Source organism: Leucoraja erinacea, chromosome 16 (genome assembly GCF_028641065.1).
Source record: "Leucoraja erinacea ecotype New England chromosome 16, Leri_hhj_1, whole genome shotgun sequence".
Taxonomy (NCBI): domain Eukaryota; kingdom Metazoa; phylum Chordata; class Chondrichthyes; order Rajiformes; family Rajidae; genus Leucoraja; species Leucoraja erinaceus.
In genome coordinates this window covers 41,783,829-41,809,376 of record NC_073392.1, presented here as the reverse complement: position 1 = coordinate 41,809,376, position 25,548 = coordinate 41,783,829, and positions in this window count along the sequence as shown.

The following is a 25,548-nucleotide window of genomic DNA, read 5'->3' as shown; positions in this document are numbered from 1 at the left end:
GTTACTATGTACATTTTTTTTTACTATGACTGTTAAGTGCAGTCCTTAAGTTAACAGCTTTTGTGCAATAAATTTGAAGGGTTTCGAAATAAGGCAATGGGATGGTTGAGCCTTTGCCGACTTGCATTAAATTAGGCCATTCAGCCCATCAAGTCTATTCCACCAGTGGATCATGGCTGATCTATTTTTCCTTCTCAACCCCATTCTCCTGCCTTCTTCCTGTAACCTATGGCACCCGTACTAATCAAGGATCTATCTATCAAACGGCACTTTAAATACACCCAATGACTTGGCCTCCACCGCCGTCTGTGGCAATGAATTGCACAGTTTCACCACCTTCTGGCTAAAGATATTCCTCATCCTCTCCTTTGATGCTTAATGTTTAAATATATGTTTAAGGGAAGTCAAAGAGGGGGAGAGAGTTGGAGAGATTTTGTGGAGGAATTCAAGGATCTAGCAGAACTGCTGATGGCAGGGCATTGACTGCCTGGTGTACACCATGCACCAGATGACAGCAGCTGATAGTGGATGGTTTAGAAGGGAATCTCTGGCTGTCAGCTATTTGCATATCAAGTCTATGATCTTTACACCCATTGAGGAAGGATCTGCCTATTAACAATGTCAATGTCGAGTAACTTATCTACGCTTGTTTCATGGATAACGTTTGGTAATCACATTGGAATTCTTAGTTTTACGTCCAATTTTTCCCACTCCCAAACATCTGGGTTTGAAAAGCACAGAGTGCTTGTGTAGTCTAACCCCTTCCTAATGTAAGTGACTGTGTTCAAACAGTAAACTCTAGCTACTTGGGGTCATTTTGGCATCTGAGGTGAAAACCCAGGTCTCTGCTAATTGTGGACATCTTTGTAAAGGCATCATTTCCATATAAACCATCTTATGAAAATCGCTTCATATTGTAGCAAATTGGAAAAATCTCATTCTCAATTTCAGTTTGTTCAAGATAATCTTTGTTGAATTGTCAGTTGGACTAACTGTGTAGGATGGAACTGCAGATATTGCTTTATACCAAAGATAGACACAAAATGCTGGAATAACTCAGTAGGTCAGTAGAATCTTGGGAGAAAAGGAATAGGTGACGTTTCGGGGTGAGACCCTTCTTCAGACTCAGACGATAGTCTATCTCCTGTGATGGAGACGGTGAGATTAAGAAAGGGGAGGTAGGTGTAGGAGATAGTCCAAGTGAATTCGAGAGCAGTAGTGAAGTAAATGAAGTTCATGATTTCTGCATTGGTGCAGGAGGTAGTCCCCAAGCACTTGTCAATGTAGCGGAGATAGAGTTTGTGGGTAGGGCCAATGTATGCTTGGCTCAGGGCATGTTCGACATATCCTACAATGAGGCAGGCATAGCTGGGGCCCGTGCGAGTGCCCATGGATTTGGAGAAAAGGGGAGGAGTCGAAGGAGAAGTTGTTGAGTGTGAGGACCAGCTCGGCTAGGTGGAGGAGAATATTAGTTGAGAGAAATTGGCTGGTTCTGTGGTCGAGGAAGAAACAGAGGGCTTTAAGGCATCCCTTGAAGAAGGGTCTCGACCTGAAACGTCAACTATTCCTTTTCTTCAGAGACGCTGTCTGGCTCATTGATAGCTCATTGATTGGTTTGATCGGAGTCCATTTTTCTCTATGACACTAAATTAAAAACGGCACTTGTTCTTCCCATGGTGAGGAGTATTCTGCTAGATGTTTTCTCGAAGGGCCGAATGGCCTAATCCTGCTACTATTGACTATAATCTATTGTCTATTGTCAGCCTCCTGGCAAAATTCAGCAATGAACGCTGACAGCAACTTCTCCCTCAATCTCAGTAAAACAAAAGAGTTTGCCATCGACCAGCAATGGGATAGAGTACAAGTCCCATTCTGTATTAATGGCGCTAAAATGAATATGGTCTAGAACTTCGTGTTTCTACATATAGATATCACCAACAACTCGTCCTAGTCCATTCACATTGACAATATGGTCAAGAAAACTGGCATGTCCCCGATGACACCTACTAGCTTCTACATTGTACCATGGGAAGATTCGTATCAGGTTGCATTGCCTGATAAGGCAACTGCTCTACTCAAGACCCCCAAGAAATTACAGAGAATTGTGAACACACCCTGCCACTCAAACAAGCCTCCCACCCATCAACTCCATCTATACTTGATGCTGCCTCGGGAAAGCAACCAAAATCAAAATCTACACACACTCCTGTCATTCTATCCTCTCCCCTCTGCCAGTGGGCAGAAGATACAACAACTTGAAGAACAGCTTCTTCCCCACCGTTACTCGAGTCTTGTGTGGACATTGCATAAGCTAAGGATTTGGTCCTGATCTTCCAATCAACCTCACTGTGGCCCTTGCACATTTATTTTATCAGGTCTTTCTCTGCAGCTTTAACACAATATTTTGCACTCTGTTTATTTTCTCTGTTGCATTGCGTAATGTCTTCATAAATGAGTATGATTTACCTGGATAACTTGTAAAACTAAGATTTCCACTATTTCTCAGTATATGTGACGGTAATAATCCAATATCTAAACCAATTCTGGGTATTGCAAAACTTCAGGCAGCTTGTAAATGTGAAGAGGATCTGTGCATATTCAAACATGAATGTTTTTTCTTCAAATCTTGATGTTCTGAATATACTGAACTTTATTTACACAAGTGTATTGCCACAGATTAAGCAAATCTGGATCAAAATCGGGGAAATACTGAGATTACTCAACAAATCAGGCAGCATCTGTGGAGGGAAGCAAAGATAATCTTTCATTATAATGGTAAGATTAAACGAGAACTTACCAGTTCGAAGTTTGATCTGTATTTTATGAGGAGTTACGATGAGGGATTACGTGAAGAACCCGTTCAGCACGCATGCGCGACATACTTCAAAGAAGCGGTGTGGAATCACAGGAAACACAATAATTGAAATAAACATAGTAAAGAAAAGGAGAACTAAAATACCAGTTGATCTCTATAATTGAGGGTGGGATCGGAGGGCATGTAATCCCTCATCGTAACTCCTCATAAAATATAGATCAAACTTCGAACTCGTTTAATCTTACTATTTTACTTCGGAGTCACGTGAGTGACTACGTGAAGATTTTAAAGCTCTGTGATTTCAAACCATGTAACAGTTCATACTTCACTCGCTGCCGAAGTCATTCGAGGGAGGAAGCGTGTTATCGTAATCTACCATGAATCTGTTTGTAAAAACAATAATGGTATTTATTAAACAATAACAAAAATTAAAAATGCTCCCCCGGGCTTAAATTATATATTTGCAGATTCTAAAACTCTTACTGCAAACAATACAGGTTTTGCCAGCGGCTTATTATAGAACGTTTGGAACGTTTTCTCCATAGACCACCTCGCTGTAGCCAGGATGTGGTCCATTGGCACGTCCATCCTCTTAGCCGCCGATGTGGATGCTGCCCTGGTGGAGTGAGATGTATACGCGTCAGTATTTACTCCAGCAGCTCTCAGTACCTGCTTGAGCCATCTTGAGATAGTTTGGCTCGTCACCCGACCATGAGGTTTCTTGTGGCTGACCCATAAGGCTTTTTCTCTCCCTCGGGGACCTCCTGTTGTGTTGATGTAATTTAGTAAGTGGGTCATGACACGTAACCGTGGTTTAGGTGGGTATGCCTGGAAATCCATAACTAGGCATGAAGTTCCTGGCCTGCTCTGCTTTACCAGCTCCTGAATGGTGAATGATACATGGTCTGGTGTTATAGCCATGTTGTCCAGTCACAGTAAATGGAGGGACTGGACTCTTTGTGCTGAGACAAGTGCCATCAGAATGACCGTCTTCAGGGTTAGCTGTTCCAGGGTGAGAGACCTGGCTGGTGACAATCCCCTTAGGTATGTCAGGACCACACAGACATCCCAGATTTGGGTGTACCTAGGTCTAGGGGGATTGCAGTTGAATATACCTCTCATGAGTTTGATCACCAGCGGGTGAGACCCTATGGCCTGTTCGCCTGGTGCCTGTATTAGGTAGGCTGACAGAGCACTTCTGGCAGTATTGATGGCGCTGTAGCTTAGTGCTACTGTGGTGAAGGCCGGCCAGGAACTCCAGTACATTGGTTATGGTTGTAGATGAGTATGTAGTTCCTGTGTGTGAGTAGCATCTTTCCCACTTCCTGATGCTCGATAGGTATTGTTTTCTTGTGGACATACGGTGGGATGCTGTCATCGTGTTGATGGTCCTGTCAGACAGTCCCAGGCCCAGTAGTGGTCTTTTCATAATCTGCAACCCAGTAGTTTAATTTTATCATGGCATGGGTGGCTTATGCCTGATACCGTGTGAATCAATAGGTCTGGGCTACTGGGAAAGGTCATTGGGGTTTCGATGAACACGTTGAGGACCACTGGGAACCATGGCTGTGTAGGCTAAGTCGGGTACTATCAAAATACCTGAAGCAGACTCCATCTGTATTTTGCATAGTACCCGACTGATGAGAAAGAAGGGAGGAAATGCATAAAAGAAGAATTTTCCCCAGTCCAGCGCAAAGGAATCTATCGCTGCTGCCTCAGGGTCTGGTTCCCAAGCGACATACATTGGTACCTGGTGATTTAGTCTGGATGCAAAGAGATCGATATCTGGCGTGCCATATTGCTTTGTAATTTTAGCAAATGCTTTGGGATTTAACATCCATTCGGTGTTATCATTGAATTTGCGTGACCTCGTGTCTGCCACTGTATTTTGCTTACCTGGTAGGTAAGTTGCTGATAGCCAAATATGTCTATCGACCCACCATTTCCAGATTGTGTTGACCAATTTGTCACATGATATCGATTTTATTCCGCCCACCGTGGTATTATCAATCTGTAAACGAACATGCAAGTGGTGCATATTCATAGAATATGCTTTTAAACTATAAAACGCACCCAACATTTCCAAATAATTTATGCCCAGTGTCTGTAGTAAAGATGATTCTAGGTTAGTCCCTACCACCTGTGCTGGATATGGTATTAGTTGCTCCCCAGCCTTGAGCACTGGCATCTGTTTGTATAGTTAACGTTTGGTTATTGATGATGATGGGGCTGGAACTATGCCAAATGTTCTCTATCCACCACTGTAGCTCTGATTTTGCTTCAATGGGTAAATTTCAGGTATCTGCGATGATCCCTTTGAATGGGTACTGAATAGTAGGCATCTTTTAAATCGATGCTTGCCATAAAGTATCCTTTGGAAATTGCTTGGCAGTTACAAATGTTTCTATTTTGAAATGTATATACTTAACAAAGGTATTTAGTGAGGTTAAGTCAATGATGATGCGACATCCACCATCTTTTTTGTTTTTGGTAAATATATTTTGAGACAAATTCCAAAGGTTCATGTTTGGATTTCTCAATGATACCTTTTGTGAGTAACCTCACCAGTTCTGCTTGACCCTCTAGGTTTTCTTTAACTGAGAGGGTAAAGACCCTTTGGGGTGCATGCTGAACTGGTGGCATTTAAAAATAAATTGGATAGTTATATGGACGGGAAGGGAATGGAGCGTTATGGTCTGAGCGCAGGTGTATGGGACTAGGGGAGAATACGTGTTTGGCACAGACTAGAACGGTCGAGATGGCCTGTTTCCGTGCTGTAATTGTTATATGGTTATATGGTTTATATCCACGAATACTGTTAAGTATATAACTATCATTAGTGATAGACCTCCATGCTTCCATGAACAGGTGTAATCTCCCCCCTGTTAGTACAGTTCCCCTACTTTTCATATGCTGGTAGGAACCAGACCCACCTACCTCCATAGTTATGGGTGTGTGCCTTTCCTCAGTTTCTTCATCTGACGTTGTGCTGTTGGATGTACTGCTGGTTGGGGGTGGCGCATTTTCCATGGGGTCCGCTCTGGGCCCTGGCCTAAAAAAGGCTTTCGGGGATGGTATGCGGACCCCGAGCTTCCACCAGTCCCATGGGTTTGACGTCGACTGGTGGACGCGGTGGGGTACTGCCGTCTGGGTTGTGTGGGTCTGCTCGTTCCGGGGCCTGCCCTCATGAGGCCAAATGCTTTGGACTCTTCCTCGAGGTCTTTTACTTGTTTCGACAAGTCTTTGTCAAACAGCAGGATCTGTGGCTCTGAGGCCGGTGTTTTGCACAGTCCTGCAAATTTGGGGTTGAGGGCAGATCCTATTATCTCCTTACAGAGGTTGTTTATCTCGTATTGGGTGTTGCTCACCAGAGCTAGTGTGTCTTGCTGGTTTGTGGCCATGTCCACCCCATCCACGGAATGAGCATAAGATGTAATAGCTGACGTCAGGAGCTTGAGGATACGGCTACAATTTCAGCTCCTGGTTACGGATACTCTGCCCAACGTACCCCCAGATTTGGCTGTTGACGGCCGGTACGTTGAGCGAAATGCAGTTTTCCGGAGGCGAGTAGAGTTCTAGTGCCTCATTGACTGCTTGTTCGTGTAGGGGTTTGAAGGACAGGTAGTCAATGCTGGCCGCCAATTTTGGCTGCAACGGCCGCCCTGCTTGTGGTGTAGCCACATAGCGATTCACCACACCCAGCAGCTCTTCCTGGTCTTGTACCCCGTGTGTACTCCCGACATCTTCGGCCAGTGACCCCTGTTCCTGACCAGCCTAGTCCTGGTTGCCAACGCTGCCCTCCGCTGAGGGAGAAGCGATGGCCAGTGCATTGTAAGGCACTGGGGGAGTGCCTGAGCTCCCTTGGCGAGACTGCTCCAGCTCCCGAAGCAAGTCTCACTGGAGCATTTGCTCCATGAGCCTTTCCAGGCAGCTCAGGCTCTGTCGCTCTCGGGTGGAGAGTCTTCCTGGTCAGTCATCAGTGATTACCGGCTGGTTAGTTTTCCGTTTTGATTTGCCTCCAGTCCGCTGCTGTTGGTCAGGCTGCGCTAGCGGTACTGGGCTCGGCTCGGTATCACTGATTGTGGACCGCAGCGTGTGCGGTCCAGGTGCCGCCTCTCGCCCCCCACTGGTGGAACGCTCCTGTTCTGTTGGAGTCGAACGGGGGGGGCGGTCTTTTTCCCTTGTCGTGCCTTGCTCATTTTCTCCATTTTTTTCTCAGTCTGGAGAACACAAAGCATAACAACGTTTTCTAATAACGACCTCAGAGTAATACTTACCTGACGGTCCATCTTTTTAAAGCTTGTAGCGGGAGCGCCCGTACTCCCGATCGTCGCTGTTGCACTGCGTGAACGCTCATGTCGTGTATGCATGCTGGACGGGTTCTTCACGTAGCCACTCACGTGACTCCGAAGTACAATTGTTAAGACTGTTTCACTAATTGTGAAAAAGCCAGGATTTGATCAGCAAGGGAATCAAGTGATGCCGATCAGCCACACACTCAATTGGCGTTGAGGTGCAGACCCAACGTCATCTAATTGAAGATAGACACAAACTGCTGGAGTAACTCAGCGGGACAGGCAGTATCTCTGGAGAGGATGAATGTGTGACTTTTCGGGTCGAGACCCTTCTATAAACGCATTCTCCTCCTATAGTCTAATTGACCAGGCTCTAGAGTCTAGAATGGCCCCTAATGCTGCTCCTAACATTTGTGAATTTATGAATGATGCACTTTGTGTCAAAGAGATTTGAGATAATTCACCCAGTTTACACTCTGGAAACAAGATGTACCTTCAATTCATGGTAGGGGATTTCTTTTTTTTTTTTTTTTTTTTTGAAAATATTTTATTTTTGGAGATAGGTACATAACCTATTACATCATTACTGTCTTACATTTTTAAATTGATAATATTGTCAGTTATTATTACATTGTCTCCAATACTTTTTGCCTTTTTCTTCATTTTTTTTTAAACTAGATAGAACTAAAGAGATAGATGAAGTAAAGGAAGAAAAGAAAGGAAAGAAAAACAAAAACAAAAAAACAAAAAACAAAAACAAAAAAAAAAAAAAAAAAAAGGAAAAGGAAAAAGATAGTTAAAGAAGAATGGAAAAATTTATTAAAATAAAAAACATCGTTCGAGATATGTTCGTACATTTCAGAGTATAGCATTTCATCCAATCTTTAGCCCGAGTGCTAGTCAGGTTCCTGTGCTGAACTATTCTGACCCTTTAGGTAATCAATAAAAGGAGACCATGTTCCAACGAATAATTCCTGTTTGTCCAACAGGGAAAATCTGATTCTTTCCACGTTTAAGGTCTCCGTCATTTCTATAATCCACATTTTGATTGTGGGGGCCGTAGGGCCTTTCCAAAATTTTAGAATTAATTTTTTTCCTGTTATTAAACTATAATCAATAAAGTTTCTTTGTGTTATTCTAAATGTTTGATTTAATTCTAATATTCCGAGTATTATTAATTTTGGATCTGGGTCCAATTGTGTGTTGGTTACTTTAGATATTATACTAAAAATATTTACCCAGAATTTTTTAATTTTTGTACAGTTTGCAAACATATGCGATAATGTAGCTTCTAAATGTTGACATTTATCACATATAGGTGAAATATGTTGAAAAATTTTATGTAGTTTTGTTTTTGAATAATGTAACCTATGTATTACTTTAAATTGTATTTTAAATTGTATGGTAGGGGATTTCATGTCAATGTCTAATAATCCTCTGCATCACCTTGGGTGACATCATGCTGTTACTAATTTTCCATTAAACACATTGATAAATGTGAATTATAGTCTTTAAAACTTTGCACTTCATGTAACTGATTCACATGGTTCGAATAATTCAGACACATATTTATTCATTATTGTCCTTTTTCATTATTGATCTCTGCTTCCGTTTACCCTCAGTGAAGGTCTTTTCTCTCTCTATCCCCCTTACTAATTTGTGAAAATACTTTTTCATATTGGAGCAAGATTGACTGCTTGATTAAAACCCATTGTTCTGCAAACATTGACTTTTCTTTCCTCCGAAGCTGCTGACATGCTGAACATATCCACCATTTTCGGCTTTCATTTCAGAGTACCATTTGAAATGAATGTTACTTATAGAGCATGGGGCTATACAGCGCAGAAACAGGCCCTTCAGCCCAACTTGTCCATGCGAACCAAGTCGCTGAACTGAGCTCGTTGCTCTTGCTGAACCTGGCCATGTCCCTCCAAGACTTAATTATCCATGTACCGATTCAAGAGTCTTTGGTATGGCACTAGACTAAGTGCACACCCATTGGGTCTGTTTCCCCAATGGCGTTTGGGGGGTGGGGGGGGGGGGGGGGGGGCTGAGGCATCACACTCACATTAACCACCCCCCAAACACACAGGGGGGGGTAGGGGGGGTGAGAAGAGGGGAGGGAGGGGAGAGGAGGAGGAGGAAACGGGACAGATTTGGGAGGGAAAGGAGAGCGGGGTAGGGGTGAGAGAGGGGGGGGGGGGGAGAGAGATGTGGGGGGGGGGGGATGGGGAGGGAGGGGAGGCGGGAGGGAGGGAGAGAGGGGAAAGAGTGGGGAGGGAGAGTGGAAAGGGGGAAGGGGAGAGGGTGGAAGAGTGGGGAGGGAGGAGGGGAGGGTTAGGGGGAGTGATGGAAGAGGGGCAGAGCGGTAGCAGGAAGGGGGCGAGTGGAGAGAGGGAAGGGGGTGGGGTAGAGAGGGAAGGGGGTGGGGGAGAGAGGGACGGTGGGAGAGGGAGAGGGGTGAGGAGAGGGAAACATAGAAATTAAGTGTAGGAGTAGGCCATTCGGCCCTTCGAGCCTGCACCACCATTCAATATGATCATGGCTGATCATCCAACTCAGTATCCTGTACCTGCCTTCTCTCCATACCCCCTGATCCCTTTAGCCACAAGGGCCACATCTAACTCCCTCTTAAATATAGCCAATGAACTGGCCTCAACTAACTTCTGTGCCAGAGAATTCCAGAGATTCACCACTCTCTGTGTGAAAAATGTTTTCTCATTTCTGTAATAAATTATTTCCCCCTTATCCTTAAACTGTGACCCCTTGTTCTGGACTTCCCCAACATCGGGAACAATCTTCCTGCATCTAGCCTGTCCAACCCCTTAAGAATTTTGTACGTTTCTATAAGATCCACCCTCAATCTTCTAAATTCTAGCGTGTACAAGCTGAGTCTATCCAGTCTTTCTTCATATCAAAGTCCTGACATCCCAGGAATCAGTCTGGTGAACCTTCTCTGTACTCCCACTATGGCAAGAATGTCTTTGGGCATTGGGCATTGTGACATCTCACGGTGGAACGTTCACCGGGGGCTGGGGCTGGGGCTGATTCTATGGGTGAGAAGCCAGATTATTTTTGAAATATTGGGGAGGGGGGGGAGGGAGAAGGATTTGATTAAAAACGTGTACTTAAGCACGACAAAATGTAATGAGGAGCGGATACTTAGAAGGAAAAGTGAAATCTCTACCGAAATGGAAAAGATGTCGGCGATTCTGCGTCTGGTTTCGGATGTGCAGTGAATCAAAGGAAGAAAATCCGATTGGACATCTGTGAGCATTGTGCATTGTGACATCACACGATGGAATCGAATTCAAAAGGAAGAAAGGCAGCCAGAAGCCGGATGGACGGACGGCAGGCGTCAGCTACAGACTTTTATATAATAACTAGACCAAGTGCAGACCCGTTGGATCTGCTTCCCCAATGGTGTGATCCCCCAACCCAATATTCCACCATGCACCCGTCTCCTCCAACGGAACTGAACCCGTTCCCAAATGTAAGATTTCAGCACTCCCCTGCCTCCCTCAGCAGTGGATTCAAAAAAAATTCCAATTTCACCTTCCCTGCCTGCTGCAGCAGTTCCAATTGCAATACCAATTGGCCCTCCCCCTCCTGTTGAAGCACTTGCTGTGATATCCCATTGAGGTGAAAAGTTCAGAGTGTTCCTGTCTTGCAACTTTGTATTGAAGTGTGTTGGAAGCTGATAGGAAGGAGCAGCCAATCAAAAGGAAGAAAGGCAGCTGGAAGCCGGACGGGCGGTCGGCAGGCAGCAGCCACAGACTTGTTGGGATGTAATGTTAAAATTGTACAAGGCATTGGTGAGGCCAATTCTGGAGTATGGTGTACAATTTGGTCGCCTAATTATAGGAAGGATGTCAACAAAATAGAGAGAGTACAGAGGAGATTTACTAGAATGTTGCCTGGGTTTCAGCAACTAAGTTACAGAGAAAGGTTGAACAAGTTAGGGCTTTATTCTTTGGAGCGCAGATGGTTAAGGGGGGACTTGATAGAGGTTTTTAAAATGATGAGAGGGATAGACAGAGTTGACGTGGAAAAGCTTTTCCCACTGAGAGTAGGGAAGATTCAAACAAGGGGACATGACATGAGAATTAAGGGACTGAAGTTTAGGGGTAACATGAGGGGGAACTTCTTTACTCAGAGAGTGGTAGCTGTGTGGAATGAGCTTCCAGTGAAGGTGGTGGAGGCAGGTTCGTTTTTATCATTTAAAAATAAATTGGATAGTTATATGGACGGGAAGGGAATGGAAGGTTATGGTCTGAGCGCAGGTATATGGGACTAGGGGAGATTATGTGTTCGGCACGGACTAGAAGGGTCGAGATGGCCTGTTTCCGTGCTGTAATTGTTATATGGTTATATTATATGGTTATGGTGTATATAATAACTAGACCAAGTGCAGACCCGTTGGGTCTGTTTCCCCAATGGCGTTTGCGGGGGGGGGGGGGGGGGGGGGGGGGGGGTCGGAAGCTGCGGCATCACACTCACATTAACCACCCCCAAACACACCGGTGGGGAGAGGGGGGGGTGAGAAGAAGGGAGGGAGGGGAGTGGAGGAGGAGGAAACGGGACAGATTTGGGAGGGAAAGGAGAGCGGGGTAGGGGGTGAGAGAGGGGGATGGGGAGAGAGATGTGGGGGAGGGGGGAATGGGGAGGGAGGGGAGGAGGGAGGGAGGGGAGGGGGAGGGGGGGGGAAGAGAGGGGAAAGAGTGGGGAGGGAGTGGAGGGGGAAGGGGGAGAGGTGGAAGAGTGGGGAGGGAGGAGAGAGGTAGGGAGAGTGATGGAAGAGGGACAGAGGGGTAGGAGGAAGGGGGCGGGTGGAGAGAGGGAAATGGGGTGAGGGAGAGAGGGAAAGGGGTGAGGAGAGGGAGCGGGGTGAGGAGAGGGAGCGGGGTGAGGAGAGGGTGAGGGTGAGGAGAGGGAAACATAGAAATTAAGTGCAGGAGTAGGCCATTTGGCCCTTCGAGCCTGCACCACCATTCAATATGATCATGGCTGATCATCCAACTCAGTATCCTGTACCTGCCTTCTCACCATACCCCCTGATCCCTTTAGCCACAAGGCCACATCTAACTCCCTCTTAAATATAGCCAATGCACTGGCCTCAACTACCTTCCGTGGCAGCGAATTCCAGAGATTCACCACTCTCTGTGTGAAAAATGTTTTTCTTATCTCTGTCCTAAAGGATTTCCACCTTATCTTTAAACTGTGACCCCTTGTTCTGGACTTCCCCAACATCTGGAACAAACTTCCTACATCTAGCCTGTCCAACCCCTTAAGAATCTTTTACGTTTCTATAAGATCTGCCCTCAATCTTCTAAAATCTAGCGAGTACAAGCCGAGTCTATCCAGTCTTTCTTCATATGAAAGTCCTGACATTCCAGGAATCAGTCTGGTGAACCTTCTCTGTACTCCCTCTATAGCAACAATGTATGTGGGCATTGGGCATTGTGACATCACACGATGGAACGTTCATCAGGGGCTGCTTCTATGGGTGAGAAACCAGTTTATTTTTGAAATATTGGGGGGGGGGGGGGGGGGGGGGGGAGGATTTGATTAAAAATGTGTACTTAAACACGATGAAATGTAATGAGGAGTGGATACTTAGAAAGAAAAGTGAAATCTCTACCGAAATGGAAAAGATGTCGGCGATTCTGCGTCTGGTTTCGGAGTTGCAGGGAATCATAGGAAGAAAGGCGGCCGGCAGCCGTCCATGTAAATGGATCCATTCTGATTGGACGTCTTCTTTTCTATTACATTCCCCAGGGCCCTTCAAATTATTATGTATGTCCTTCCCTGGTTTCTCTTCCCAAAATGCATCACCTAATATTTAGTTTAGAAATACAGGCGCAGAAACAGGCCCTTCGGCCCAACGAGTCTGCACCGATCAGCGATCCCCACACATTATCACTACTCTACATACACACCAAGCCAAGTAACCTACAAACCTGTATGTCTTTGGAGTGTGGGAGGAAACCGAAGGTCTCGGAAACACACATGCGGTCACAGGAAAGAACATACAAACTCTGTACAGACAGCGCCCGTAGTTGGAATCGAACCCGGGTCTCTGGCCCTGCAACCGCTGTAAGACAGCAACTCTACCGCTGCGCCACCCTGCTGCCTCATTCAAATAATGGATTTGAATTAAACTTCATCTGCCATTCCTCAGCCCATTGGCCCAATTGATGAAGATGCCTTGTAATCTTAGAGAACCTTCTTCACTATCCACCAAACTACCAATTTTCCTGTCATCCGCAAACTTACTAACCATGCCACCTACATTCTTATCCAAATCATAGGTATAAATAACAAACAATAGTGGACCCACCTCCAACCCCTGCTTGTTACAGGCCTCCTGTCTGAAAAATTGGTGCTTACACTTCAAACACCTGGTCTGCCCTATTTCCCAAGAGGTGGTTAGGTTTTTTCCCCCCTTTAATAGCACCAACTGCATGTTGATTAAGAAAAATGTCCTGAACATACTTTAAAAATTCCACCCCATCCAAACACTTGGCACAATGACAGTTCCAGTTGATACTTGGAAATTAAAATCCCCAACCATTACGTCTTCTATTATTACAGCCATCTGTGATCTCCCGACGTATTTCCTCCGCTATTTCCTGTTGATGGAGGTGCGGGGGTGGGAGTGGGGGGGGGGTGGGGGAGGTTATAGTACAGTCCCATCAATCTGATCATCATCTTTCTCGTTCTCAGTTCTAACCTGGGAGCCTCACTGGACCATCCCCCAGGAATATCCCTTCAAACTATCTCAGTTGCAGTTGAAAAATATAAGATCTTGAGGGATCTTCACTGACTGGAGGTGCTGATGATATTTTATAAGTGGTTAGAAGTTCACAAGGCAGAAATAACTTGGAATGTTTTCTTTTGGAGGATTATAGAGTCATCGAGTGATGCAGTGTGGAAACAGGCCCTTTGTTCCAACTTGCCCACACCGGCCAACATGTCCCAGCTACACTAGTCCCGCCCTCCCACATTTGGTCCATATCCCTCCAAACATGTCTTATCCATGTGCCTGTCTAACTGTTTCTCAATTGTTAGGATAATCCCAGCCTCACCTACCTCCTCTGGCAGCTTGTTCCGTACACCCACCACCCTTTGCTTGGGAATGGTCACCCTTCACATTCCTATTAAATCTTTTCACCTTCACCTTAAACCTATGTCCTCTGGTTCTCGATTCACCTACTCTGGGCAGGAGACTGTGCATCTACCCAATCTATTCCTCTCATGATCTTATGCACCTCTATAGGATCACCCCTAATCTTCCTGCGTTCCCAGGAATAGAGTCCCAGCCGAAAACACAGCCTATAGCTCAAGTCAAGTCAAGTCAAGTTTATTTGTCACATACACATACGAGATGTGCAGTGAAATGAAAGTGGCAATGCTCGCGGCCTTTGTGCAAAAAGACAAACAAACAAACAACCAAACGAACTACAAACAGAATGGAACAGAATCACATTTTCTTTTACATATTAAATAATGTGGGCGGAAGGAAACAGGGAAAAAAACAGCAATGTTTTAAAAAAGCAGTAGAGTGGTACAGTAAAGTTAGTTCCTGGTGAGATAGGAGTTTACAGTCCTAATGGCCTCTGGGAAGAAAGGCCTTCTCATCCTCTCCATTCAGACTCTCTAGTCCTGGCAACAGCTTTGTATTTCTATTTTTGCAACCTTTCTAGCTTGAGTCTCGAGTCGGTTTGTGAGTCTTTGGAACTCCCTTCCGCAATGGGCAATGGAAACGGAGTCTTTGAGTATTGTTAGGCCAGAGATAACTAATTTATTGACAAGCAAAGAATAACCAGGGGTAATGGATAATGCAACATTGAGGTTGCAGTCAGATCTGCGATCATCTTATTGAGAAGTAAAGCAGACTGAAAGGCCAAGTGGTCTATTCCTGCTTCTAATTTGTATGGTTGTACGTTTATATGAAAGTAAAGTTCTATGAGTAATACGTTTTTAAAAGAGCTTCCATAAGCAGCTTGAAAAAACAGAGCCCAGCATTTTCCAAAGGTGTGTGCCAAATTGGCAGTGCTTATAAAATGTTAACAATACCAAGAGTTTCTCAACAGAAGGAAACATTGATTTATTGTCATAAGTTGCGGGGAACAATTTTAGGCACAGTCGGAGTCATTGTGAGCGGTTACATCATCCTGGTGTTAGTTTTAGTTTAGAGATACAGCGCGGAAATGGGTCCTTCAGCCCACCGAGTCCGCACCGACCAGCGATCCCCGCACACTAACACTATCCTACGCACACTAGGAACATTTACATTTCTAGGGAGCCAATTAACCTACAAACATCAAGGGTTCAAGGTCAGTTTGTTAACACGTGTGCCAATTAAGGTACAGTGACATTTGAGTTACCACACATCCATGCGAAGTGAAAAGCAACAAGACACACACACAACCACATAAAAGTTAACATCACAGTGGATTCCACATTCCTCACTAGGATGGAAGGCAATAAAGTTCAACCTTCTTCCTCATTGTTCTCCTGTAGGTCTTTGGAAACAAAAGATCTCGAAGAACGTACAAACTCCACACGGGCAGCACCCAGAGTCAAGGGCCTGCCCACTTAGGCGATTTTTCAGCCGATTGCCGGCTACTGTCAAGTTCCCCTGAAAAACCGATAACTGGAACTGCGACCGTCAGAACGGAAGACACACACACAAACACATCGCAAAGGCCGGGGCAGGGGCCAGGGAAAGCAGGGGCAGTGCTGTCTGAAATTCACACGGTGGAAAGTCAAGGTGATACAGACACACACCTCGACGAACAGGGAGGTTAAGACGGCTGGCACAGTGTACGGTAAGTCCTTTAAAAGGGGGGAGGGGTGGAGGGGTGGAGGGGTGAAAGGGGGAGGGGGGGGGGGGGGGAGGGGGGAGAGGGAGTGGAGACACTTTTAACAAGCCAGACAACTTTTAATAAGCCAGAGATACACAGCTGTGAAGTTCGGCGGACATTTAACATTACCGGTCGGTTATCCTTGGTTCTGAAAACTCCTGCTTATGTTTTTTTCCCCCAATGATCCAATGAAAATGACCTAGTCAGCAAAGGTGATTAACTAAAACCACCTACGATTACCTCGACTACCCACAACTACATGGCGACCCCACTACAACTGCACCTACGACTACAGGATTAGCAATTTTCTCCATGGCAACCAATTTTTGGTCGCAGAAAATCTTTCAACATGTTGAAAGATTAGCGGCGACCATACTGGGGCCGCGACTAGTTCCCGGAATGTGGGAACTCCTCGCGACCATGCAGGAGACCCACCAGAGACCACCAGCGAACATGTCGCGACCATGTGGCAAGCGCAAAGTCTCCTGCACTCGCTTAAATAGTTTCCTAAGTGGGACAGGCCATTCAGGATCAAGCCCGGGTCTCTGGCGTTGAAAGGGAGCAAGTCTACCACTGCACAACTGGTTAAGGATTTTGTTCCCATAAAGCGGCAGGCCATTATCTCTATGCTTTTTATAATCTTTCTCAAACTTAGTGTACTGCTGTTATAATGCTTTGATCTGAGAAAAATGATAGTGACCAAGTGAATACTTCCTTCTCCATCCAGCTAGTGCTTTAGCATGAAGAGCGAGGCGCAGCACACACTCTCTGAGATGGCAGTGTGCTTCCAATTTCACTGCGAGGAAAATAACGTTATTTCAAATATGAACAATGTAAACAAAGCAAAACAAGGATGCAGGAATAGTGTTAGTGGGTGTCTGGAAAAATGCTGGCGTTCCACAGCATGTCAGGGAGCGAGTTGTTGTTTCCTTGACCGTGTTGAAAAAGACACGGAACCTTCCGTGTGGGAATTTCTGCAGGGCTCCGGAATTCATCCTCCAGATCTGTTGTAAGGGAGCCACAGAATCGCTCAAAGTCTGGGATTTTCGCAGCTGCACATAACACAGGCGAGTGAGAAAATCCAAACGAGACTTTCTGCCTGTGTAATGGCACCACACAGGCTTGCTCGTGAGCACGATGTTGTCTGCTCTGGGACCTGCAATTCATGGGGAGGAAATTGGGGTCATTGTCCAGGAAACCCCCAGTGCAGGGGAAGGACAAGTTTAACAGGAAAGGGATCTCTGGATGATTGTACGCAGCCTCCTGGCTGCCTTGGTTGTGAGAAGAATCGTCTGCTGTAGAGGGGGAAAAAAACATCGTTATGTCTCAGGATTCCATCAGAATGAAGAAGCTGTCAGGTTGGGAGAGAGTGGAGATGGGGGTCAATAAACCATGAAGATACTGGCACGTGGAATTGCAGAACAAATAAAAAACATAGAATCATATGCAGAGCAAATAAAAAACCTAGTTGGTTTGGAAGGAAGCCACTTAGCCTATTGGGTCTAAGCTAGCTCCAAAGTTAGATATAGCTCTTGGAGCTAACAGAATCAAGGGATATGGAGAAAAATCAGAAACAGGGTTCTGATCCTGGATGATCAGTCATGATCATATTGAATGGCGGTGCTGGCTCGAAGGGCCTAATGGCCTCCTCCTGCACCTACTTTCCATGTTTCTGTGTTCCTACTGGAGCAATTCCATCAATCCCATCCCCCCACCCCCACACATCATGCCTCTCTCTATCAATTGCCTGATAATTTCCATCATTGATTCTCTTTAGAACGGAGGCGAGGAAACACTTTTTCTCACAGAGATTGGTGAGTCTGTGGAATTCTCTGTGAGACTCGAAACTCGAAACATCATTCCCCCTTCCCAATATACCAACCCCACTCCCTGACCACCAGGCAATGGAAGACCAATTATCCATTGGACGTGAGTGTTAAAGCTACAAGCTTTCTGTCACCCTGGAAAATGGGGCCACGGTTGTAGCTATATCTACAAGGTCACTCCTCAAGGATGTGCCACTGCCTAATTCTACCTCCACAGATGAAATTGAAGGTATTCTTGCTTGTCCAGGATTGCAATTTTGGGGTGAAAGAGGTGATGGAAGGTGGGGTCAATAGTCAATAGTCAATAGTCTATTTATTTGTCATTTGGACCCCTGGAGGTCCAAATGAAATGCCGTTTCTGCAGCCATACATTACACACAAATAGACCCCAGACACAACATAATTACATTTTACATAAACATCCATCCCATAGCTGTGATGGAAGGCCAAAAAAACTTATCTCTCCACTGCACTCTCCCCCCCCGATGTCAGAGTCAAAGTCAAAGCCCCCGGCTGGCGATGGCGATTGTCCCGCGGCCATTAAAGCCACGCCGGGTCAGTGGTGTTAGGCCCCGCTCCAGGAGCTCTTCGACCCCGCAACTCGGGCGGGAGAAGCCGCCGTTGCAGGAGCCCCGAAAAGCGGTCTCTCTCCAGGGAGCCGCGGGCTCCCGGTGCCGCCGTCCACAGACCTGTCGTTGGAGCCTCCGCATCAGCAGCAGCAGCGGCAGCAGCAGCAGCATCGGCAGCGCTCCTCCACCGCTCCACCCGCTCCGGTCTCGGCCAGCTCTGCGATGGTGAGGTGAGTCGGCACCAGAGTCCCCGGCTTCTTCCTGTTGGAGGCCGCTCCTCGTTGCGGCCCCAACGACATCTGAGACCCGACGAGAAAAGGTCGGGTCTCCAGTGCAGGGAGAGATTCAAAAGTTTCCCCCCGTCTCCCACCCCACCCCCCCCCCCCACACACACACACCCCCCAACATAAAATAACAAAAACTACATAAAAACACAGACAAAAAATAATAAAAACGCGGACAGGCTGCAGTGGCCGCTGCTGACCAGAGTCGCGCCGCCTACCGCGATTGTCCCGCGGCCATTAAAGCCACGCCGGGTCAGTGGTGTTAGGCCCCGCTCCAGGAGCTCTTCGACCCCGCAACTCGGGCGGGAGAAGTCGTTAAGTAAGTGTTACAATAGAAAAAGGATTGCATTTTCTGCTATTCCCTGTGTCATTGCAACATTGCTTACAACAACAGTATTAACTGGCAAGCGATGTGGGTCTTGAACAGATGGCAATAGACTATGTTTTTTTGAAGCAGTTTCACAGCTGCGAAACTTCAAAGAGACCTCAAATAGTCAACCTCATAGGTAGGAAGGAACCGCAGAAGCTGGTTTAAACCGAAGATATACACAAAATGTTGGAGTAACTCAGCGGGACAGGCAGCATCTCTGGAGAGAAGGAATGGGTGACGTTTCAGGTCAAGACTGGAAACATCATCTATTACTTCTATCCAGAGTTGCAGCCTGCCCCGCTGAGTTACTCCAACATTTTGTGTCTATCAACCTCATAGGCCTGGGGCTGAAGCAACACGTAGTCAGATTGAGTTTCTTGTTGAGTTGTGTTTTATTTTCCTCATTTAGGCACAGGTAGATTTTACAAAACAATCATTTTGCAATTGTTAACAAATTAATTTGAAAGTGATTTAAATGTTTTCAATCTCTATGCCGGAATTTGAATACTTGGTTCGATGGATTATTAATCCAAATCTCTGGATAAATAGTCTGGTGCTGCAATTGCTGCATTATTACCACATTGGATAGGAAAGGGATATGGGCCGAATGCAGGCAAACGGGACAAGTTTAGATGGGGCATCTTGGTCGGCATTGGCGAGTAGGCCCGAAGGGCCTGTTTCCATGCTCGATGCTTTATGACCCTATTAGCCAATTCTTAGTACAGTTGAGAAACAGCCTCATGCATGTTGATGCAGGATCATTAGCCAAGGTGTCAAGTTCTATATCAAACGCTCGACCCTTGATATGCAAACATGTTGAGCAGCACTGTACATGGTGCTGCCTGTATAATCAAGTAATTCTGCTCTTAGAAACATAGAAACATAAATAGGTGCAGGAGGAGGCCATTCGGCCCTTCGAGCCAGCACTGCCATTCATTCTGATCATGGCTGATCATCCTCTATTAATAACCCGTGCCTGCCTTCTCCCCATATCCCTTGACTCCACTCGCCCCTAGAGCTCTATCTAACTCTCTCTTAAACCCATCTAGTGGCTTGGCCTCCACTGCCCTCTGTGGCAGGGAATTCCACAAATTCACAATTCTCTGGGTGAAAACGTTTTTTCTCACCTCGGTCTTAAATGACCTCCCCTTTATTCTAAGACTGTGGCCCCTGGTTCTGGATTCGCCCCACATTGGGAACATTTTTTATGCATCTAGCTTGTCCAGTCCTTTTATAATTTTATATGTTTCTATAAGATCTCCCCTCATCCTTCTAAACTCCAGTTAATACAAGTCTAGTCTTTGCAATCTTTCCTCATATGACAGTGTTCGGTCAATTAATATCCTGAAGTTGACAAAGGCAATGCTCTTAACAACTTCATGACTTCTCAAAACACCTTACAGTCAATGAAGCACTTTTGGAGTGAAGCCATTGTTATAATGTTCAAAACAGGATGGAAACATGAACATAACAAGCTTGCACAAGCAGCAACTTGACCATGACCAGACATTCAGTCTTGGTCACATTGGTCGAAGCATAAATAATCCCCAGTCTCCGGAGAAAACGACCATGTTCCTCTTCCAAATATTATTGTGGGATCTTTTGTATTTGATAGCAAGCCGATGGAGCTTCCGTTCGAAAGACACGGCTGGTAGTGTCCTTAAATGGAGTACCAAAGTTGCACAACAAAGAGAGAATTCTCAAAATGTGAGTAAAGCACAATTTAAAAAAGAATGCTCATTGAAACATTCCAATAATAAAATAAACGGCAGGTCTGCCAGTGATATATCAATAACAATGTGTGGCGGTGAAAGGTAGCAACGTTACAAAATTTTGAGATTTAAAAAATCAAGTCTTTAATTTATACCATCAGATAAAGCATAAAAATAAGTTTAATTTGTCACCTAATTCACTTTCATATCTTCAGTATTAAAAAAGTTATGGCCATTTTCATACTCGGAAATTAGCATCTTGTTCCCTATTGCTTTTTCATTGACTTAACACAACAGCTGTGTTCGAGAACATTTAAAGGCCGATAACTTTCCTAAAATTTAAGAGAACTGAAATAAATTTTCAGTTATTATAGATTGAAGCATTCTGAAACAAATATGAAACAATCTTACTTGGATTACTTGACATTAAAGCATATAATTAGTTAGTTACCTAATTGTAGCTAATTACAAAATTCAATTACTAGATTTAAACATCTATCCATTTCTTAAGAATAGATTAACATTTTTAAATAGCCTAAGTGTCCAAATAACATTCAGAATATAACATAATTTTAAAATCTCATTGTCATAGGTTTATAGGCCAAATGGAAGGAATTTAATGTTTAATACCTGTAAATTAATGGCCATTTAAATCAGCTTGCGAGTGGGTTTTACTGGAATGGGACAGTTTAGAACGTTCAAGTGCGGTGACTTTATACCCCCATATCTGCAGCAAATACACTGCCGGTTCTTTGCGGGGGGGGGGCGCCGCCGAAGGTAAGTTTTGTAACATACCTAGGTGAAAGATGGCCCAGTCCAATAAGAATTGCTTTCCAGCGTAGCATAGGTACAAATTTCTTGGTACAGCAGTGAAATCCTGCAAGCTGTGAGTAGCCAATGAAGCAGAGTTCAAAATACATCATAGGGACTGGGCTGCCATTTAATTTAGGCCCACCGAGTCCACACCGACCATCGATCACCCATTCACAATAGTTCTACATCATCCCACATTCGCATCCAGTCCCTAGACACTTTAGGGACAGTTTAACAAGAGGCCAATTAACCTACAAACTCACACGTCTTTGTGATGTGGGATGAAACCGGAGCGAATCCCACATGGTCTCAGGAAGAACGCGCAAACTCCATACAGATAAGACCAGCGCAAATTGGTGGAACATCACCACATATTTTGCTTGGGCAGCTTACATCCCAGCGGTATGAATATTGACTTTGCTAACTTCAAGTAACCCTTGCTTTCCCTTTCTCTCTATCCCTCCCCGTTCCTAGTTCCTCCGACCAGTCTGCCTGTTCCCCTGATTAAATTTTACCTCTGCTTGCTTTGTTGTCAACTTCTCCTAGCTAACAATGATCTATTCTACATATTCCTAGCACCTCATCCCCTTTGATGTCCCGTTTTCACACCTTACCTTTTCCTTAACTCTGTCTCCCTCCCCCACGATTACGTCTGAAGAAGGGCCTCGACCCAAAACATCACCCAGCCCTTCTCTCCAGAGAAGCTGCCTGTCCTGCTAAGTTGCTCCAGCATTTTGTCTATCTTCATTGTAAAACCGCATCTGCAGTTCCTGCCTGCACAGATAGCACACAAGATCAGGATCGAACATGGCATGGGTCCCTGGCAATGTGAGGCAGCAGCCCTACACGATGTGCCACCGTGCCGCCCTGGAGAGATAGTTCATAGCAAAAGCTGGATTAGATGCAAGGTGTTTCCGTCATCTGGCTATTTAAGGCAATGGGCAACTAAAAAGTAATGCAATGCAGCAAATGTTCATTTAGTTAGACCTTTAATTTGGTTTTCTGCAGGATGAGCTACATAAAGAAGTGACATTTTTTACTGGCTTCCTATAGCCTAAATAGGTCCGATTTTGAAGACATCAAATTACAGCCTTTTATAAACAATCCTTGTAGCCATCAAACGTCACCATAAATCCCAGTATAATGTAACTACCATCAGCCAGAGAACATAGTTGGTCCTTATAAGGTCTCTTTAAAATACAGTGTTCATTTAAGGCCTAAATATATCAAATGTGAATGTATGAAACGGCAGTGATCTGCGGCTGTTAGCTTTATATTTCCAACCCATTTTCAGAAATGCCAAGATATTTTAAACAACTATCGTCCAAATATATAACATAAATGCACTACGAATCAAGCCTGTGACGGTAACACTTAAGGCAACACTTGTTCTGTTTGTCCAGGAAAATCTCAATCTCTCTGAAATCCACCGGACATTTAACTAATGAATTGCTGTGGCTGCAGGCACAGTAATGTGCAGGAAGGAACTACAGATGTTGGTTTACACCGATTATGGACACAAAGTGCTGGAGTAACTCAGCGAGACAGGCAGCATCTCTGGGGAGAAGGAATGGGTGACGTTTCGGGTCGAGACCCTTCTTCAGACTAGGAGTCAGGGAAGAGGGAAATTAGGGATATGAAAAGGTACCGAACAAATCAGAGCTGACACCATTGGCCAAGGAGCCCACAACGGTCCACTGTTGGCTGTGGAGGAGGTGATGACAAAGAGATACGAACAGTGAAACTAGCAGGATGATGAAGGTGGGGCAGGAACAGAGAAGGAGCAAATGCAAGGGTTGGTTAACTCAATGCTGAGTTAGGCCAGCATTTTGTGTCTACATTAGGCAAAGTAATGCAGAGGGTTGTCATGGCAAGGCCAGCTTATTGGAGTTCAGTATTTTAGTTGATACTATCTTATAAACATAGAAAACATAGAAATCAGGTGCAGGAGTAGGCCATTCGGCCTTTCGAGCCTGCACCGCCATTCAATATGATCATGGCTGATAATCCAACTCAGTATCCTGTACCTGCCTTCTTCTCTCCATACCCCTTGATCCCTTTAGCCACAAGGGCCACATCTAACTCCCTCTTAAATATAACCACTGAACTGGCCTCAACTACATTCCGTGGCAGAGAATTCCAGAGATTCACCATTCTCTGTGTAAAAAATGTTTTTTCTCATTTCAGTCCTAAAAGATTTCCCCATTATCCTTAAACTGTGACCCCTTGTCCTGGACTTCCCCAACATCGGGAACAATCTTCCTGCATCTAGTCTGTCCAACCCCTTAAGAATTTTGTAAGTTTCTATAAGATCCCCCCTCAATCTTCTAAATTCTAGCGAGTACAAGCCGAGTTTATCCAGTCTTTCTTCATATGAAAGTCCTGACATCCCAGGAATCAGTCTGGTGAACCTTCTCTGTACTCCCGCTATGGCAAGAATGTCCTTCCTCAGATTAGGATACCAAAACTGTACGCAATACTCCAGGTGTGGTCTCACCAAGACCCTGTACAACTGCAGTAGAACCACCCTGCTCCTATACTCAAATCCTTTTGCTATGAATGCTATCATACCATTCGCCTTCTTTAACTTGTGTCCTCTGGAACTTCAATCTTATTGGGCCTCCATGTTCTTACAGTTTGTTAGTTCAGCCATGAGCCACAAATGCAGTTGTTAGAGGATGCAAAATGTTGGCAGCAACTAAGGAGGAACCCCACAAGTTGCATTGGTGCAGTGCTGGAAAGTTGAGTTCCAGAACACCTTGGACACTGTAGCTATCTGAGCAGCATTTGCAGCAGAGGCCTCTGAAGGCAAGGTCCCAAATCGAATAATGAAAGCTTGGACTGATAAACTTGCTCCATTCAACAAGTTAGTCCTGTCGAGAATCACACATGGTGGTCTCAACCTGAAACGTCACCTATCCATGTTCTCCTGCGGTTACTCCAGCACTGTGCCCTTTTGTGTATTGACCAGCATCTGCAGTTCCTTGTTTCAACAGATGGTGTAAATCCTTCACAAGTTCATGGTAGGCCAGCTATCTGATGCCGCATAGATCTGACTAACCCCTACTCCCCCATCTCTTTCAAGAATCTCCTTAAAGTCCCCTGGCTTGGATTCAAATTTTGTTTGAAGCTCTTAGGAAGTTTTAGTATTTTATAAACACTATATAAATATAAATGGCCATTGTGGCAAAGATAAAGCTTCCAGTGTAACAGATGGTAGGAGCTTACATAGATGATAAAAATGATTCTTTTTAAAGCTACAATGGTGGAATTTAATTGCTTTGATCAATGGACTAACAAGAAATCAGCACGTTTTGTGTCTTCATGTGTCAAAGACGGTCCCAGATCGGTTATTCTTCCTGATAATATAGCAGCTGTACGATGCACCCCCTGAGCTTGCATGGCAGCTCATTTAGGCATTTAGAACTATACTCATTTTTGTTTATTTTGGAGACGAAAGGCATGTGAGCACTGAAGGGAGCGTGCAAGGAGTGAAGTGTTGCTATTGTGTAGGAGGGAACTGGTTTACACCAAAGAAAGACACAGCATGCTGGAGTAATTCAGCGGGACAGGCAGCATCTCCGGAGAGAAGGAACGGGTGACGTTTCAGGTGGAGACCCTCAAACAAGGGTCCCGGGACAGAAGTTACTCCAGCTTCTTTAGTATTATCGGTGAAATGAGCTCCCAGTGGAAGTGCTTGTTAACGTATCATTTAAAATAAAATAGTTTGCCGTGGAGGGTTATGACATGCATGACTAAGGGAAAAAAAGTTGTTCGGCGCTTCTGGCCTGTTTCCGGATGTAAGGGTTACACAAGGGTCCCGCTGAGTTAACCAGCAGGGAAGCATTGTGTGGGTTATGTTTTGCGCACATTCATCTGAAAACATCTGACCAGCTTGTGTTGATTCGCATGTTCTCTGAAAAAAGTAATATCATCAAGTATCACAGTACTCACAGGCAGGACGGAAATCCCCATGTCCCAAATCTGTTTGGTG